Source organism: Ciconia boyciana, chromosome 5 (genome assembly GCF_034638445.1).
Source record: "Ciconia boyciana chromosome 5, ASM3463844v1, whole genome shotgun sequence".
In the NCBI taxonomy this organism is placed as follows: domain Eukaryota; kingdom Metazoa; phylum Chordata; class Aves; order Ciconiiformes; family Ciconiidae; genus Ciconia; species Ciconia boyciana.
The window spans coordinates 77,788,864-77,803,135 of NC_132938.1; the positions used below are offsets into that span (position 1 = coordinate 77,788,864).

The 14,272-nt window shown below is 41.3% G+C and overlaps 1 long non-coding RNA gene across 11 annotated transcripts in view; it reads right to left on the reverse strand.

Annotated features, from left to right (window-relative positions):
• LOC140652442 (uncharacterized) overlaps positions 1-14,272 on the reverse strand; it is a 236,781-nt gene that overhangs the window by 130,137 nt on the left and 92,372 nt on the right. For 2 of the 11 annotated variants that reach the window (XR_012042793.1, XR_012042796.1), the window contains exon 1: positions 2,919-3,296. The exons of 2 other annotated variants lie outside the window; for them this stretch is intronic. This is a non-coding gene — a long non-coding RNA (uncharacterized lncRNA). Of the gene's footprint in view, positions 1-1,659; positions 1,805-2,918; positions 3,297-3,318; positions 3,522-14,272 lie in introns of those variants that run through there. 7 more of the 11 variants (XR_012042792.1, XR_012042791.1, XR_012042799.1 and 4 more) reach the window with 6 other exon arrangements.

The window sequence follows — 14,272 nt, forward strand, 5'->3', positions numbered from 1 at the left end:
TTCTTTTTTTTTTTTTTTAGTGTGAACCTTAGTTTTTTCAAATAAGAAAAGCAAGTAACCATTTTTGCCTATGGCCAAGGATGTGAGAGGCCCAGGTTTGACTCTGCTCAAACCAAAGCCGAAGTTTCCATCAATATCACTTTTGGAAAGAGAAGACACTTGAATGTCTCTCTTCCCCATACCACAGGCCAGCAACAAACACACCTCAACATACCAGCAAATCTGTTTAAGTGGTTTCAAATTGTAGAAAAGAATCAATAGGCAAATTCCCATAAAACAACCTGAATGAGAAAACATTAAATAAGATCCTCAACATATTGGAAAAGGAGTGCCAAAACGGGTCCCTTTCACACACATATTGTTAACAATTTCGTCCAGGCAGTGAGGCAAAATTCAAGATGAGATGGGCTGTTTCCAGGAGGAGGAAGAAACGGCAATGGAGCCAAGTATCTTTTATGCAATCCTGTTTAATTACAAAGAATGCACACAGCCCTGCTTTCTTGCAGAAACATGATGTCAGTTTTGTCAGACATTTTTCTTTCAGTCTTGATGACCAGTAGGTAGCAGACTTCTAGATGTTTCTGTTCATGCCTCTGTATGATAGGTTCCTGAGATATCAGGAAGACTAGATACTCTTCTGTACAACTTTCTTACACAAAGGAATGTCTGCTCCTCTACTGACAAGATTGCACCCACTTAGCATGAAGTCTAAGGACTCTTATGTATTTGGTTAGTATTTTGGGTTGCCCTTACAATCAGTGGCAAGAAACAGATCTCCTGTCAGGTGAATGAATTGGTTTAAAAGTGCCTACAAGGGAAGTCTAAACTAAATTTCAGTGAGATAAAGCCTACCTTTTTTTTTTTTCTCAGCCATGACTCTGCCAAAGAAGGGACACTGCTTCCTTTGGGGATGCTCCCATCAAACAGTGATGCTGTTAGATTAAGGTTCTTTGTCTCTCTCTCAAAAAAGGTTACTGCATAGACATAAAGTTACTTACATCTGCAAAATAACTGAAAAATCTTCAATAGACAGCAATAACCTGGGATTTCTAATGCCCAGGATATAGCAAACCTTCTGGAGGGAATCATCTGACTGTCATATTAGGATCATGTAGGCTGATAGCCTGTCTCTGACTGTAATCATTATTTGTGCTACAATCTACCTCCCACAAAGGTCAGTTTATACTTTGGCTTCTATGGGAAATACATAAGAGAAAATCAAGAGGAGTATGAAAACATGTACAACAATACACCAGGAGAAAAAAAATATGATCTGACTTCAGGAAAGCTAGAAAACTGATCATTTTTATTCTTCAGTTATAACATAAATACTACAAATACACTATATAAATGTAGGCACAGTGTTGGGCTCCAACTCTTTCACGATTTAATTACAGAAACTGAGTCTTCTCCAGAAATGGATATTTCCTCTCTCCCTAATTACGTGCCTATTTTTCAGTACCTCCAGAGTGGCTATTCCCGATAAGAGTATGAGTGTGAATTGAGCTGACATACTCTTATCACTCTTATCAGAGCTTCTGGTTATGGTTTAGCACTTCAGAAAGTGAAAACAGCCAAACACCACCAAAGAAAGTGAAAATAAATGAGCAAAAGTTGTAACAAATACGGACAATAGGAGCTAAGATTAAAGATAAGTACTTGCTTTTTGCCATCTGCAGTGTGACACCATATTCCAACACACGAGAAGCCATCACCCTACCAACTTATCTCCTGTCTGATGTTGAGAAACACAGCTGTTCTGCATCACCAACTTTCCAAGGAGATGACTCTGCCATGACATTTTTCACATGCCAGAGGTTTTTTGTTTGTTTGTATTTTAATAGCAAGAGTGCTTTTTCCTGGACTATTCCTCTTTATAATTGAAAAAACTTTTAACTGAGTACATTTTGTGTTTGTGTGAACATGTGCTGTCACTTAGGAGTCTATACGGTAAGCTACCTTGACATACTAGACAGTCCAGGTGTTTATTTTGGGTCCATCAGAGGGGTGCGCCGCATTAGCCAACTCTGCTCCACTCGGTATTCCCGGCAGAAGGATAACCAACCCATGTGCTGCACCAAGTGCAAGGGTACACAGCTCCCAACAAAAAATTCCACAAGGCGGCTCAGAAAGGTTAAATGTCACAACACTAAATCAGGCAATGGCTTGTAGCTTTCAAGGATCGAGCTACCACACACAAGATTCCCCAAGCTGCTCTCAGAGCAAAGAGAAAAAGGGCTTCCAGTACTAAATGCAATTGGACTTTGGAAGAAGCACATGATCCCGGTTTGCATGAAAACTAGAGTGAAACTCTGGTTCTGCTGAAGACAATTGGACTTTTCCAGTTAATGTTATTGGAGCTGAAGTTCCACTCTAAAAAATTCCCTTAACGGACAGTCCTGCTGGAAAATATTGATAGAACCTCTCTTTTCTCAGCCACAGGAAAAAAAAAAAAAACCCAACAAAAACCAGAAATATAAGACTTGCAGCAGATGCAACAAAGGAAATCACAGACATAAGTTCTTACTTATGTAAAGTGAAGTAAAGTGAACCTCTGCTTTCAGATTAGGGTATTTTTATGCAAAGTGTTTCAGGGTTAGATTCCCAAATTCATTTTCTCATATGTTAGAGGAATAAAAAAATCAGCAGTTAGACGTATATTTACAACTTCAGCCATTAAATAGATGACGTGCTTTTTCTAGGACCTACTTATCAATGTGAATTAAGGTTCACAGTCTCCTACATTTGGAAAGAGAGAGAGAACAAGTACAGAAATTGGTTTTGACGATTACTTATTGCCTACATTAGAACAATAACTGGACTGTATCATTACTCAGAAGAGATGAACCGATTAAAAGGAGTGACTGTACCATTAAAAACAGATGAATTATAATTCATTAGCTATTTTGGCACTGTACCTCCATGTGTTGCATGCTGTATCTTGCATCCTCTATGTTGTAATTTACATCCTCAATTTCAGTATCATTATGGTGAGAGTCAAGGGATGCCATTGTATGCTGCTTTACATCTTCTTTTATTTAGCTGGCAAGCACTGTTCGATCTTTCAAGAAATGCTAATATTTTCAGATTTAAGTTGCTGTTTTTCTTGCGGGAGCTGTCACAAGTTAACAAGGCAGTTTGTTCTGTGCTTTAGTATCTCTAACTAGAATTAATTCCTGAAATAAAGTCATTTCATTGGCACTGCTGTTCTAGCAGTCTAGGAAAGAAAACAAGGATGAGGGAGAACATCTTGCATGCTTTTTGACCATCCCTGTCACACAACTGGTGAATGTAGTCTTAAATAAACTAAGAACATACCCAGACTCCACATCACTGATTTCTCATCCAGCGGGAAACCGGGATTGCATGACCGGCAACATCTGCTACCACTCAGCCTTGGGATGATAAAACTTACACAAGAGACTATCTTATACAGTCAACAATTCTGTTTTCCTTTCATTGTTCAGGTACTGGCTATCCCTAAACAATTACAATAGGATCTTCACAAAGAGCAGTAACATAACCCCTTTGCTGCATACATAGGTTCCAGCATATCCTCCCCTCTATGATAACTCTGATGCCTTGAGTATAAATGCATTTTATTCACATTAAGACATAAGATAAAAGTCATCCATCCCTGGCTGCTGCTTCCAGTTACACGGAGACTGGATTCTCAGGAACTGGAATGTTGGTTTGGAGAGTTACATACTGCACAGGCACTTCCAGCATTTTAGTGTGTGTTACTTAATGTTTTCACACTGCATTAGAAGCCAGCAGAACAACACTGTGTTCAGGCCTTAGTACAACCAAGTTTAAAAACCATCAAATCTGGTTTGAACTAAATACTTTCATAAATAGGATATAATCCTTCTTTGCAATGCCTTCAGGACTGAGTTCATCAGTTCAATGCTACAAGAACAGTATTTGCAATACAGTGAATCCTGCATCTAGACTTTTGCCATTACATTTATTACTGTTCTACTTTAAACATGAAACTTCAGTGCGAGAGGAGGGATCTACCCCATTTCAATCTAGGCTCTCTGACTGCATCTACATTACCTTTGTCATGGATATCCAAGGTATACAGTATAACTCATACAGTAAAACACACTCCAGAAACATACCTAATGCACTCCAACCATGAACAGGTGTTCAGTCCTTGGATCCAGATAAAAATATAGTATAGCATATGTGTCAGGTCCTCAGTATGAACTTTTTCCCTTTCCAGGTCCACCGCTACTGCGATGACTACTTGCGAATATAGAGACAGCCTCTGTCTACAAACTACTGAGAGTAATCTCCTATATGCAGCATATCTGAATTTCCCTCACAAACATAGACACCATAGGCACTTAACATGGCACGTGTTTTCCCCATTAAGTAGGTCACGCAAATGGCCCCATCGCATTTGATTAAACAAGACACAGAAATGTACAGATTTTGCAGCTAATGGTGAATGCCATAAGCAAATAGAGGGCACTCTCTGTTGTACCCTCAGAACATTTTCTGAGCGTGTTGTTTAAAAAGGGAAAAAAAAAAAATTATTTGGTTTATGTACATCACTTTAGCCAGACAGCCAAAGTCACGGCATAATCATGTGAACCAGTGTTTCCTTTTCCCCTCTGGAACAAAATACATTTCCTTGCTTGTATTTCTACAGCTGCCCTTTCTACCTGGGTGCTCTACCTTCATTTCCTGCTTAATGACGTATCATTTAGGAGCTCAAAGTGGTTAAGAACACTTCATTGAACCCCTCGGCATCTTTTTGCTTTGTTGTACACCTACTTGTGCTGACGTGTAAATTCAGATAGTACACATAAACCAGTTGCCTGGCATCTTGTTGGAAGTCACCCTCCCACTGTGAGTCCTGCTCTCCAATAAAGAGAAATTGCAACAATAGGATACTCTGCTCCAGATCTTTTCAACACACGACAGAGCAGGGATGGTCAGAAAGCAATCAGAAATAGATTCTGAATTATTTTCCATCATTTTTCTTTGTCTCCACTTATGAAGATTTTTAAGATACTTGTAGCAACTTACAAAACAAGAGATTGCTTTTGCTTCTATTTAGCTCCCAGCAAACGATGACAAGTGAGGAGTACTCCGCATCTCAGGACCACAGAGCACCAGAGCCTGCCCTGCCTTTTGCTTCCCCTTCCCTGCTGCTCTCAGCTGTTTGCACTCTTAGTCTCCAGTCTCTGGTTTCAGCTTCCATGGCATGATTTATTTCTTAACAGAGCAGCAATTGTATGTGTTAAGCATTAGAAACACCAGCCCATTAACAACATAAAACAAATCTGAGAACCAAAGTGGCTACAAGGAGACAAAAAGCAAAGGCAGCAGTGTGGTTAGGCCATCCCAGGTTTGTTCCAGAAAGAGGTAATGGAGGGGTTTCCAGTGGCATGGTTTTCCTATCAGAAATTTGCCACAATTTTCTGGAAATTATTAAAACAAAGAACTTTAATCGGGATGGAATAAAAGAGATGCCCAGCACATAGTTAATTCCACAGCATGGAGTGTTTCAGCAGGAAAGAGAGGTGTGCTGGTTTTGGCTGGGATAGAGTTAGTTTTCTCTATAGTAGCTAGTATGGGGCTATGTTTTGGATTTGTGCTGAAAACAGGGTTGATAATACAGGGGTGTTTTAGTTGTTGCTAAGTAGTGCTTATACTAAGTCAAGGACTTTTCGGCTTCCCATGCTCTGCCAGGTGCACAAGAAGCTGGGAGGGGACACAGCCAGGACAGCTGACCCCAGCTGACCAAAGGGCTGTTCCATACCATATGGAATCATAGAATGCTTTGGATTGGAAGGGACCTTTACAGGTCATCTAGTCCAACCCCCCTGCAAGAGCAGGGACATCTTTAACTAGATCAGGCTGCTCAGAGCCCCATCCAACCTGACCTTGAATGTTTCCAGGGATGGGGCCTCCACTACCTCTCCGGGCAACCTGTTCTAGTGCCTCACCACCCTTATTGTAAAAAATTTCTTTCTTAAATCCAGTCTAAATCTGCCCTCCCTTAGTTTAAAACCATTGCTCCTTGACGTCAAGCTCAGCATATAAAGCTGGGGGAAGAAGGAGGAAGGGGGGGACGTTCAGAGTGATGGCGTTTGTCTTCCCAAGTCACTGTTAGGCGTGATGGAGCCCTGCTTTCCCAGAGATGGCTGAAAACCTGCCTGCCCATGGGAAGGAGTGAATGAATTCCTTGCTTTGCTTTGCTCACGTGCTTGGCTTTTGCTTTCACCATTAAACTGTCTTTATTTCAACCCACAAGTTTTCTCACTTTTACTCTTCTGATTCTCTCCCCCACCCCACCAGGGGGGAGTGGGCGAGCGGCTGGGTGGGGCTTAGTTGCCGGCTGGGATTAAACCATGACAAGAGGCAATCTAGGCAACCCTTAGCACATTATTTAGTGCATGCTCCTGAGATGGTAAAGATAGCACGTCATCTCCACATTCTCTATTAGGAAAGGAATCACTTTGAAGACAGATTCTCCCTCAGTATAGTGCCCTAACCAGAGAACTGACTAAGTACTCAGGAAAGTCTTGTTCTTCCTTAAGAACAAAGAAAAAATGTTTTTAAAATAAATCTCAGTTTTACCGCGATGTGGATATCTTCATGACAAAAAAAATCTGTTTGGCTAGATCACTGCTTCTGTGACTTCCCTCTTTTACTGAAAGCTGAAGGTTTCACTGAATCATAGTAATGCAAAGGCTTCAGGCCCAATTTGACTCTTCATGAAGTGTGAATGGCCAGATGACATCAGCATGTAAGTGAGCTCCAGCTCATCACAATTTGCTTTATCCTTTCCTCCCCTATGAGGTAGCAGTGACCTACACGATTCTCATGCAACAGGGAGTCTGCCAGTTGTGTAGACGGTGAGAAACTCCAGCTGGTATATCCTGTGGCTGTCTGTCTTCTCCATGGTCTGCTTTAAATCCTTCCACTGAACACCAGTTCTGGTGTCAGTTTAATGCACTGATCTTCTTCAAAGACAAAAAAATTAATCAAGCTCCAAATCTCTGAAAGACTACAAATTAGGAGAGACTCCTCTGGACTTCAGAGAACTTAAAGCCCAAGGACTTAGAGAGCTGAGAAGGACTCAGCTTGTGTTAAGACTCACAGGAGATCTATCTAGCCTTAGAAAAGCTGTCAAGAAGAATTATTAAGATTAAGCCAGTATGGCCATCTTACAAAATAATCTAAAATTCATTCAGGATCACTAAACATAAAAGTACAAAATCCAACCCAGGATGTATCCCCAGATCTTTGTCCTGGTCATCATCTTTCTTAGACGTCACTACTGGCAACTGCTGGAAACAGCATACTGGGCTACACAGACCTGAGGTCTGAACTACTCTGGCAATAATTCTGTTAAATCCTTTTTGGAACAGCAATATCCTCAATAGACAGACACTTATGTTATTCTACTAAATCAACTCCAAGCAAGTGAACAGTAATAGCCATAGCTAAAATAAAAACCTTTGGAGATTTTAGCCCTGAAATTACAGATGTGTTAGAGATTGCATTACTTCAGTAAGGTCTTTGTCATTGTCATTGTATTTACTTGAGATTCTAATTCAACTATCACAGGGATGCCTTGCAGTATAAAATAAATTGAATATATAATAGAACATGCTATAGAAGATAACAGTGTCAAGTGAAAGTCTTCTATCTTAATAAATGCTTTCCACAATTTTTCTTCTTTTAAGACTTTCCTGAGATTTCTTATCCTACCATCTACAAATTCCTATTCCTAAATCTTTCTGCTTTCTGTTTGACACTTCCTCCTTGTTATAGAAAACATTAAGCACATGAACTTTAGCCATTTCAGCCACTGGGCAGATCCTTGAATCATTGCTGCAATCACAAAAAAAAAAAGCCCCACCAAACACCCAAACAAAACAAAAAAAAATACCCAACACACAGATTCTTTACTCAATAACTCTGTCATTAAATTTAATGAGAGATAATAGAATGACATCAGTACACACTAGTAGGAAATCAAATGCAAAATAAAAATTTTCTCATTAACTTAAAGCAGCATTATAACCTACATAGTCAGAGAGTTGTGCAGGATGATTTTGAACAGATATGCATAAACTAAATTCGTACTTTGTTTACTAATGTACATTGAACAGATGAAATAAAGACCTCACTGTCCTAGAGTGTCTCATGGTATTAGCACACATAACTATATTACAAGAATAGAAGTGTTTTATTTATATATATGTATCTGTGTGTATATATATACAGCCTTACTCTTTTTAGTTCAGGAAGGATTGCAGAACAAAACTAATTACTTCAGATCTATAAAACTAATTTTTTTATTTTTTTAATGAGCCAAGGAAAAGATTAATGTTTCAACTTGGGACAAAAAAAAATCAGTTCTCTGCTTTTTTTCTACAAACCTGCCTGGAATAAGGAGTGTTGTCTCAAATAAATGCAATTCAAGGGAAAAAAAAAGAAAAAAAAATTAAAAAAAAAAACCAACCAAAACACCAAACAGTATTCTTCAAAGATAAGTGATTGATGGATTGATTACTGACCAGTCGATATGCAGAGTGCTCTGTGTGCCATTTGAAAAAGTATTTCAAAATTTCATTTTGACACATACTCCACTAGTAATGAAAAATGTGCTGTCACTGATAAGTGGCCTTACCAGAAGAGTTTGTGGTGAGAAGGCTTTGAAAGAAGGAAATGGAAAGGGTATGGCCTTTCATTACATTAGGTAAATCTATTTGACCACAGAGAGGTTGAGACTCTGCTGCTGAGGTTACAAGCTAAACAGGCCATCAACTTAATTAACGTATGACTTTTCAACCGAGGGCACATTTTAGCTACACCCAACGATCAATGTAATTCCTTTACAAGGTTAACCCTCTGCCACCAGAGCTAAACTTGGCAGATAGCCCGCGAGCAGCACGGCACCACTCGTGAGCATCTCCCAAACCACCTTGGGGGAGCAGCCAGTTCTCAGGCTCCTGGCAGACAGCTGCAGCCAGCTGCACGCCGGCAAAACGCAGCCCTGAGCCTGGCTGCGAGCGACGTGCCAGATGACTCCCTTCTCTCAAAAACGTGGTGGAAACAACTGCCGCTCCACTGCCTCAAAAGCCTTCCTCCCCTCCCCTACCACGAGAGAAAAAGGTGGCCAAATATGTGTGGCTAACAAGAAGATGTTTCCCACAGACTTCCAGTAAGCACATCCCCTACAGTGACAAGTACATTATCCTATTCTTCAATTCTGCCTTAAAATCCCATTCTTCTGCCTGACAGCTCCTGTCTCGCATACAAACCCAATATTTTGGATTCCTGGTTGTGATGTTGTCACAGGGCTCTTGAAGCTGGAAACTGTTACTCATGCAAAAGTTTTGTCCTGAAACTTGAAACCAGGTGAAACTTCCCCATTGCCTCCTTCCCTCCCTTCTTCCAGCCCAAGAGCTCTCACCAGCTCTGCAGAAGCTTTTCCCAAGTTTCAGGAGCATTTGAGCACACCTGGGCTGAGCCTCAGAAGCACGGGAACGATGCGTAGACGTCGATGGAAATTATGCAAAGCAAAACCAAACCCCCAAGAGGTTTCATGTCGCCTCTGGTGTGCTCCTGGGCTGCTCTAGCTGATACAGCTTCCCAGATTGTTTCAGCACTGCTTTCAAAACTGCATTTTGGGCCACTTTCACTGTTGGCTAGCAGCACATTCAAAACATGCCTGTCTTTCTCTACTTGCAAATAGTTTCATTAAACTGAAATTTGTGATATTAAGCACAAGAGCACCACTGAAACAGAAACACCTCTATATTGTAAGGCAGTTGCTTTTTCTGGCACACACCAAGGACCTTACCCGAACAAGGGGCTTGGCTGAAACGGGACATGGTTACCTTGTGCCTCACTTCTCCCTCTGGAAACCCCTGGACTGTGGACCCACAGCAGAGCCCCTGTGTCCTGGGTCTCACCCTTTCATTTGCTGTCTGACTCCACCCCAAAATACTGCATCCTCTAACCCTTGCATGAAACCTACAGATCATGCTTAGCCTAGAGGATTTTTTTTTTAATTTTTTTTTTAAGATAGTCATGTTTTGTTTCATAGGCACTGAGTGACAGAGGCACAAACCCAGATTAAAAAGGGAATTATCTAAATAGAAATTACACCGTAGATGATAACCATAGCCAAGGTGTGGGTGCTCAGCTCCCTTCTCACAGACACTCTCTCTTTCAGAACTAATCACATGTCCCGAGAGGGTCAAAGGAGCTACACAAGCCTAAGTAAGAGAGGAAACCCTGTATAGTGAACAGAATTTCTTTGTGTTATTAGTCATTTATTAAGTAATTAGTGTTACATCTATGTTATCTCTACAACATTGAACACAAACACTGGGATTATTTCCTATCTTTCTTTCTTCTTATGGCATATTTAAAACCAAAAGAAAAAAGTTCAGGCAATTTGAAAATTTTTTCTTGCCTGCCAGCACAGCAGAATCCCACCTGCGCACTCCATTGCCAGCTGAGCTTCAGCAACCAGCATCAGGCAGTTTCCTTCTCTAAGAGTAAAGTTGGGATTTTTCACAGTCCACAGATTTTTTTTTTTTTTTTTTTTTCACACCAGCAATTGATTCCACAGAAGGAAACAATTGACCATCAATCACCACTTCAGGCAGGGAGAGCAGATCAGACCCATCACTTCCTTTACCTTTAGCTATTCACACTCTTCCTTCTACAACACACATCTTCACTTACCCTCCTGACAGCATCAGCGTTCACCCTTATCTCTCTCTCCCCTCAGATTTGCTACCTACGTTTTCTATGGCACCACAGAGGGAGACTCTGTTTTCACTACAGAGTCCCATGGTGCCACAGCACAAAGGCTCAGCCCCCCAAGCAGCGAGCTGGTGTGGGGCAGGTCACCAATGAAAGCCCCACAGACAAAATACGGAATTTTAATACGCCTCTGACTCATATCCGTACTGCAACTCCAAGTACCTCCGTCTCCTTGCACAGCTAGGTCTGCTTTAGCTTGCTGTCTTTGAAAAAACAGTGATGGGTCCTTTGTGCCCAAGGAGTGATGCCCACTTAGACCACCAGTGCAACATCAGCGCAATTGATAATGATAGACCCGGAGCTGGAGGTAGAGCTGCTGCAAATGATAGTTTTTGAGGAATTCCTGGCATAATCTCATCTCCTTTACAAGCACATTTGCATGCATCTCTTTCTGCATCGCCGAGACTGGCTTGGTCTGGGAAAGCCAGGTAGTAAATGCAATCCCACTCGGAGCCAGAGCTTGCTTGCTTTATTTTAACGTAATAAGAATGGGTCTGACAAAGCATCCTGATTTACTCAGGTGGAGGGATTTTTCAGAGAGGAATGGAAAAGGAGTGGGTGCGGTGGCTTATGCTAATTATCATCTATTTATTTTGGGAGATAAGCTACTTATACATGGTATGTTTGGTTTGGATTAACTTGGGCAGACACAGAATGACTGTCCACAGTTTGACCTTGACATGAGTAACTGGCCTTTGGCAGGGAGGGGGGACATTGACAGATATTGCCTGAAGAAAAGGATCAGTCACAACCCAACTGCTGCAGAAGTTGCTCTGGGCAACAGATCGGGGCTGGGAAACACTGGCTGGAAATGGCGAAGGGAGCAGGGGAGAAAAATACAAACCGTGGTCAGAAAAAACGGAGAGCAGGGAAGCGAGGTTGATCGGGAGGTACAGACACCTCCTGTTAATATAATTTGGTTTGGAATGACAATGTTTGTACCCAGCTGAACTCGAGGACAGGAAAAGGCAGACAATAGCACAAAGCTGCTGCATTGTTCGCCCCATGTGCTCTTTTCTTTCCTCTTGGCTTACCCAGTTGATCATTATGTAACCGATCAACTGGGCTAATTTTCAACCTGTCCAGGATATTCTCAATTATGTATTCTTCATAGAATGTCATGGTTTATTTTTAAAAAGTCCGGAATATTTCCTGTGATTAATGTTTGGATTAGTCGTTGTTTTACAGGGTATATAGAGTTGGGTAACAAATATTAATCCTGACTGAAAGGGCAGTTCAACACGAGCAAGCTTTTAATTTAAGTATCTTAACAAAGGGATTATATATTCTTCCCCTTCCTTACAAATCTTCAGAGGAAAAATACAGCAATGGCAGATGAAGTGGGGCATGAAACATATTGTTTTCTGTTCTGGGAAGGTCTGCTTAAAAACCGAGCAGATTTCAAAATGACAAAACAATTTTTCCTGGCAAGTTTGGTATCAGGCTTTGTTTTGCTAAACCTGATTATGTACTTTGGCTGCTCAGCGCAAGCATATGTTCCAAACCAATTTAGTCCCTGCTCAGAATGAGTCTCCTTATTTGTCCAACAGCTTCGGAAATCATTTTTTCATGCTGACTTTGAGTGACCGTTTAGCACACACTGCAAAGGTATTCCAGGGACAGTAGACCTCTGCAGCAACTGAAGGTCCAATTCAAAACTTTTTTTTCTTTCTTTTTTATTTTACTCTCCTGGTCAAGCTCCTTTAATTCTCTGCTCTTCTGTTTGTTTTTAAGCCTGCTAGCCACATTGCCCACGGTCCAAGGGAAGAAATGCCAGTCAGAGACTGCACTGACTATATCGTGAAATATCACAAACATGGACAAAAGGGAAAAAGAAAAAAAAAAAACAACCCAAGTCAGGATTTCAAATACAGCGCTCATTTCCATGCATTAGTACATCATGAAAGTCTTCATATGTGCAAAACTCAGAATTAAAGATGGAAAAGATGCCCAGATCTGTGTAACCTCTCCCATATCCTCTTGCAAGATCTTGGCTGTTCTGTTTAAGACCCTTTCAGTGCTCTGTCCAGTTCAGTTTCTAAATCCTGAAAGAGAAGATTTCTAGTGTTGTCTTCACGCAGGCTGGACCAGAGGGGAAGAATGATGCACAAGTCTCAACAGCCAGAACCTCCCCTTCACATTTAGCAGACAACTTTTTCAGATTCAGGACATTCTCATATTGACAAACCTACTAAAATCCTGTCAAATAGTGCTGTACCTTTTGCAAACACCGCTCCACTAGCACTAAATGCTCACCCTCACTGGCATTCATACGTTTCCCATGCAGTAAATATTTACTGGACATCCTCTTCCATTCCTCCTGAGAGAAATCTGCAAGAACACAACACGGTTGTGTTTGATATGAGAGTAATGCATCTAAATAAAGGGATCTGAGAAGACAAAAAAAACCTAATAGCCACCAAAACTGTCACCTGGTTTGGACTAGAGGCAAGGGAAACCAGTCTCTCTGGGGCCAACGAAATGGTACTAGAGGAACTGGGTCTCCCCATGACTAGAAAATTATGGGTTGCCAAACTGCTTAGCCACCTCTGCTGTACTGCCTGGCCATGGCGAACACACTTGTCAGCTTAGGAAAACCTAGGCTGGGCACATTACTGGAGGCTTAAGATGCAGCTCAGCTAGACACCTGCCTTCCCTGGCAATTTCATTGTCACAGCAGCGTCACCGCTGGGCCTTATCAATGGGTTGGACAGGCCACCCAAGATAACCCATAATAAGCAGGCAGAAGCAGTGCATACCAATGCTTTTAGCTATGCACAGTGACAGTGAGCAAACAAACTCTCCTGAACATTTTGGCCAGTGCTAATATGACTTGGCTAATATAAGCAATTAACCTCTCTCTGCTTCAAATCACCCTTCCTGCAAATCAAAATAAGTATACCAACTTGCATACCTCAAGCAAAAACTTTCAGCAATAATGATTGTTGACAGATTGGCACTACAAAGTATCACACGCTGCTTTTCCTCACTCAATGGGAATGACAGATATTTCAGAGTTTCTGATTGTCTTTCACCCTCATGGAGTAGAGAGGACAGGCACCCCTCGCACAAAGTTAGTTGCTCCCTTTGCTTTCAGACACCTTAGATCTGTTTCTGGAAGGAAAGATTCAGGTTTCCAGCTCCATTGATTCCCATGACAGGCAGACTGAAGGTTCTCTTAAAAAAATTTACTAAAAATCTTTCCCAGGACACTGAGAAGTCTCCCTATAACGGAAGAGGAGGCAGGCAGAGGTCTGCTATGCAGAACAACAAGAAAACTTCACTCCTTAACTTGTACCAAATTATCTGTAGGTACAGGACGAAGAAAATGCAAAACAGGTCCTACTGCCCTCAGCTCTACAAATCTGGGCCCCATCGATCTCTTGAAGAGCAACCTCCAGAGATGTAGAGAAAAGCCATGCAGTTTACATGGGTCTTCTGCAAGAGGAAAATCACTCTTAGC